Source organism: Callithrix jacchus, chromosome 8, assembly GCF_049354715.1.
Source record: "Callithrix jacchus isolate 240 chromosome 8, calJac240_pri, whole genome shotgun sequence".
In the NCBI taxonomy this organism is placed as follows: domain Eukaryota; kingdom Metazoa; phylum Chordata; class Mammalia; order Primates; family Cebidae; genus Callithrix; species Callithrix jacchus.
This window is the reverse complement of record NC_133509.1, coordinates 140,977,561-140,982,733: the sequence shown is the minus strand read 5'-3', so window position 1 is coordinate 140,982,733 and position 5,173 is coordinate 140,977,561. Positions and strand designations below refer to the sequence as shown.

At 48.0% G+C, this 5,173-nt stretch overlaps 1 pseudogene; it reads left to right on the top strand.

Annotated features, from left to right (window-relative positions):
* The first annotated feature begins 1,190 nt into the window (after nucleotides 1-1,190).
* On the top strand, nucleotides 1,191-4,809 carry LOC144577243 (homer protein homolog 2 pseudogene; annotated as a pseudogene).
* Nucleotides 4,810-5,173: the final 364 nt, after the last annotated feature.

The following is a 5,173-nucleotide window of genomic DNA, read 5'->3' as shown; positions in this document are numbered from 1 at the left end:
GGACCTTGAGTTCCAGCACATCCTGGGAAGCCAAGTGGATGTTTGTGAAAGAAATAGTGGCTATATGACAGTTTTTAACCAGAATGCCTCTAGCGTGAGATGCAGCTTACAGAGCTTCTGGGAGACTTGGTACAGCTTAGAGGGGCCCCTGAGGCTCTCCTGTGCAGCCTCTTGATTCACCTGTAGCTATGAGAGTCACTGGGTTTGCCAGGCCTCAGGGAAGGGGCTGGAGTGGGTCGCAGTTACCTGGGGTGGGAAAAGTCATCAATATGAAGCCGACTATGTTAGGGGCAGACTCACCATTTCCAGAGACAACACCCAGTTCATGCTATACATGCAAATGAGCAGCCTGAGAACCAAGAACACGGCAGCGGATAACTGCAGGAGACATCGTGATGGGACGTCCAGACCGCCCCGCAGGACACAGGAGGCGGCTTGGCTGCAGGGGGCGCTCAGCACCCACAGAAGACAGGAGCAGCCCAGGGAGGGACAGGGGCAGGTGGAGTCCAAGGGCTGCTTTCCTGTCAGGATCTGTGGTTCTGCATCAAAAGCATTCTCCTGGGAGCCGCTCTGTATTTATGGTTCTCTGACGACCACTGAGGCCTCTGGATTGGAAAAGTTCATTACTAGAAAATATAAAATAAAACATTCTCGGATGTCCCTAAGGACCGCATCACTAATGGAGGCAGAAGATGTCACAGGAGGCTGAGGGGCTGTGGAAACTGTGGGATGTGGGTGCAGAACTGATGACAAAGACATAAACATCAGAGGAGTCTGATGAAACCTCCTAATTACCTGTGATCCACTCTAAGTCCTGTAAAGCCGCTGATGCCTCCCTGAGCCAAACCCGCCCATCAGGGCTCAGTCCCGGGTCCCAGCAGCAGACGCGCCTCAGTGTCTTCACTGTGTGTAGTCACTGCTGGAGGAGCTCCCAGGACACGTGTCTTTGCATTACCCAGCTCGTGGGTGTCACAGATCAGATCTGGGCGCCTGATCTGTGGGTTCCCTGATGGTGGAGAAGCGGGAGGTGCAGTCCCAGGGCCAACACACCGTCCATGCATTTTTATATGGAAACCATGATTTTCCTTGCTTCTCTCAGATGACATAGAGGACGTCTCCTTATTGGAGATTACTCTTAATTTATCTCTTAGAATCATTGTTTCCAGAGCCCTGGCCACCCAGTGCGCCCCATGGAATGGGACGGTGTTGGGCTGACCCCAGAGCCAGCTGCCACATCTTCCACGCCGGGAGCAGATGCAGACGTGGCGGAGAGAGAGTGTGAGACACCTGGTCTGATGGCGCCGGAGACAGAACAGCCCATTCTCACCCGAGCCCATGGCTTCCAGATCGACCCCAACATCAGGAAGAACCGGATCCTGCGAGCTCAGCGGTCACCGTTTCCTCCTTCTATGACGTCACAAGGAACCGCTGTCAGATCGTCAGCGTGGGCGGGGCCAAGGCGACCATCAACAGCACAATCGCACCAAATACGCCCTTCCCCAAAACGCCACAGAAGTCTGGGCAGGGCCGACAGCGGAGCCCACACGGTGTTTGCTTTGCGGTTTTCCTCTGAGCAGCAGCTGACAACGTTTGCAGAGAAATTCCAGGAGCTGGAGGAAGCTGCCGAGATGCCCAAAGACAAGGCCCGGGAGAAAACCGAGACCTGGAGTCAAGGTTCCCAGTGATCTGGACGTGAAGCCCCATCTGCGGCTGCGGCATCCAGTGTCGAGGACGGCGATGAAAAGGCCTTTCAGCCGCTGCAGCCGACACGCACCGGAAGTCTGGGAAGGACGCGCTGAGATCGCCATGACGCAGAGCGCGGCCACCGCGCAGGAGCGGAAGCTGCAGCTGCAGCCCCTGAGGAGAGCCACGCCCCGTGGACCACGGCGCTGCAGGAGGCGGCGGCCAGCGCGGAGCCGGGAAGAGGCCGGGACACCAACAGGGAGGAGCAGAAGAACACGCAGCTCCAGAGGAGGACGGAGGAGCTGGAGGCGGAGCTCCGAGAACAGGAGAGGGAGCTGAAAGGTCCCCGAAAACAAAGTGAAATCCCACCTCAGCTCCTGTCAGAGCGCAGCTGTGTCTGTGAGAAGCTCGAGGTGACTGAGAGAATGAAAACCCGGAAGACACAGGTCGCTCCCTAAAGACAGACACTGAGGACAGCAAACGTCCACAGCGCCACCTGGAGGTGGAGGCGAACATCTTCCCGGAGCTGCGGGACCGGAAGTTCAATGACCCGCCCAACTTCCGCCCAGGCCTCCCCACGCTGGGCACCAATAGCTAGGGCTGTCAAGACCTGGGCCCACCCATGAGTCCCACGTGTGTGTGCGAGACCAGACAGCACTGTTCTCCTGTATTCAGTTAATGGTGTTGTGATAGCTGGATTCTAGCTGATATGCAGAATGCAAGAGTAAAAGAGGCTGGGCAGTTTATATCTAGATTTTAGAATATGTGTAGGGAATCCTATATGCCCAGGAAGAAGCCTGCTGCAGGGGTGGATCCACCTCAAACATCCTCTACTAAGGCGGTGCCAAAGATGGGGAAAGATGTGGCTGGAGCCCCCATTCAGAGTCTCCACTAGGGCATTTCATAGTAAAGCTGTGAGAATGTGGCCACAACCCTCAAGACCCCAGAATGGTGGAGACAGATGCAGCTTGCACTCTTAGCCTGGAGCAATTCCTGGCACTTTGCTCTGGCCTGTGAAAGTGGCCCCATGGGCTGTGCCCAGCTGTAGGGATGAGATGCCTGAGATTTTTAGGATTCCCCATCTCCCCCTGTGCCCTGATTGAAGTACATAAAGTCAAGATAGATTATTTTGCGGCTTCAAGATTTAATATCTGTCCTGCTAGGCTTTAGTTGTGTGAGGGGCCTGTTGACCATGCCTTTCCCCAATTTATTCCTTTTTTATTGACAATATTTACCCAATGCCTGTGGCAATATTGCACCTTGAAAGTAAATGGCTCTTTAAAACATTTTGCCAGCTCACAGCTGGAGGAAATTGCCTTAAGACTCAGACCACACTTTGGAATTTTCAGTTGGAGGTTGAGCAGGTTAAGGTTTTGAGAACTGGTTTTTAAAAAGATGATTTTATAATCTAAGAAGGACTTGAGATGATAGCATATAGCAGTAAAATGATATAGTTTAGATGATTGTCCCCTCCAAATCTCATGGTGAAATGTAATCTACAATATTTGAGGTGGGGCCCACTAGGAGTTTTTGCGTCATAGGGAGACATTCTTCAGGGATGGCTTGGTATCTACCTAATGGTAATTAGTGAAATATTTCTGTATTAACTACTGTGATATCTTCTTGTTGAAAACAGTCTGCCAACCCTCCACCACTCTTCTGTGCCCCTCTCACCATGTGACACACCCTGCTTCCCCTTTGCCTTCCACCAGGATTGTAAGCTTCCTGAGGCCCTCACAAGGAGCAGATGCTGGGGCCATGCTTCTCATAGAGCCTGCAGAACCATAAGCCAAATAAGCCTCTTAATTTTGTAAATAATTTGGTCTGAGGTATTGATTTATAGCAATGCAAAATAGACTAACACAATGCCCAAAGCAATATGCATATGCAATGCATTTTTATCGAGTAACCAATATAATTGCCTACCAGTTTTTTAAGAAATCCTAAAATATATATGGAATAAAAAAAAAAAGCCTGAATAGCAAAAGGAATCCTAAGAAAAAGGAACAAAGCTGGAAGCACCACATTGCCTGACTTCAAATAAAACTACACAGATATACTTAGAAAGACAGCACGGTACTGGAGAAACAACCCTCTGCTCAATAACCGGTGCTGGGACAACTGGATAGGCACATGTAGAAGAATAAAACCAGACCTCTATCTCAGCACAGACAAAAATTGACTGACTGTGAATTCAATATTTAAATTTATAAAGAGAAACTGTAAATGTACTTGTACAAAATGTAGGAGAAAATTCTCAGGACATTGGCCTAGGCAAATAAAATATGACTAAGACTTCAAAAGCAAATACAGGGAAAACAAAAATAGACAAATGGGATTTAATTGAACTAAAGACCTTCTGCACAGAAACAGAAATAATCAACATGGTGAGTAAACAACCTGCAGAATTATAGGAGATATCATCTCACCTCAATTAAAATGGCTGTTGTCAGAAAAGAAAGAAAAATGCTAACAAATGCTAGTAAGGATTCAGAGGAAAAAAACTGTTATGCATTGTTGGGGAGAATGTAAATTAGTACAGTCACTATGGAGAGCAGTGTGGTGGTAACTCAGAAAACTACAAATGAAACTAACTTATGACCCTGCGATTCCAGTTGTGCAAATTTACCCAAAGAAATGAAAATCATTATTATTATGTCACAGATTTCTGCACACCAATGTATATGGCAGGATCTTTCACAATAGCCAAGATATGAAATCAACCCTGTTGCTGGACAAGAGATGATTGGTTCAAGATAATGTGGTGCAGATACATGATGAATACTAGTCATCGATAAGAAATGAAATCCTGTTATTTGTGGCAATGAGGACGGAAATGGAAGACACTATGTTAAATGAAGTAAGCCCGGAGCAGAAAGTAATACACCTTGTTTTTTCACTCATTTGTGGAAGCAAAAAACAAAGAAAGAAAGAATAAAAAGATCTCCAAGAGACCAGGTGCGTTGGCTTACAGCTGTAATCCAAACACTTTGGGAGGCTGTGGCGGGTGGATCACGAGGTCAAGAGATTGAGACCATCCTGGTCAACATGGTGAAACTCGGTCTCTAATAAAAATACAAAAAATTAGCTGGGCATGGTGGTGCATGCCTGTAATCCCAGCTACTCAGGAGGCTGAGGCAGAAGAATTGCCTGAACCCAGGAGGCGAAGGTTGCGGTGAGCCGAGATCACGCCATTGCACTTCAGCCTGGGTAACAAGAGTGAAACTCCGTCCCCAAAAAAACAACAAAAGATCTCCTAGAAGTAAAGAGTAGAACAGAGGATTCTAGAGGCTGGGAAGGGTAGTGGAAAGGGGGAGATAGGCAGAGATTTGTTATAGAATGCAACATTAGAGTTAGATGGAAGGAACAGATTATAATGTCATTTACCACTGTGGGATGAATATAGTTAACAATAATATGGAGTTTCAAAGAGTTAGAAGAAGTATGTTAGTATTCTCAATAAAAAGAAAAGGATTGTGTGATGAATATG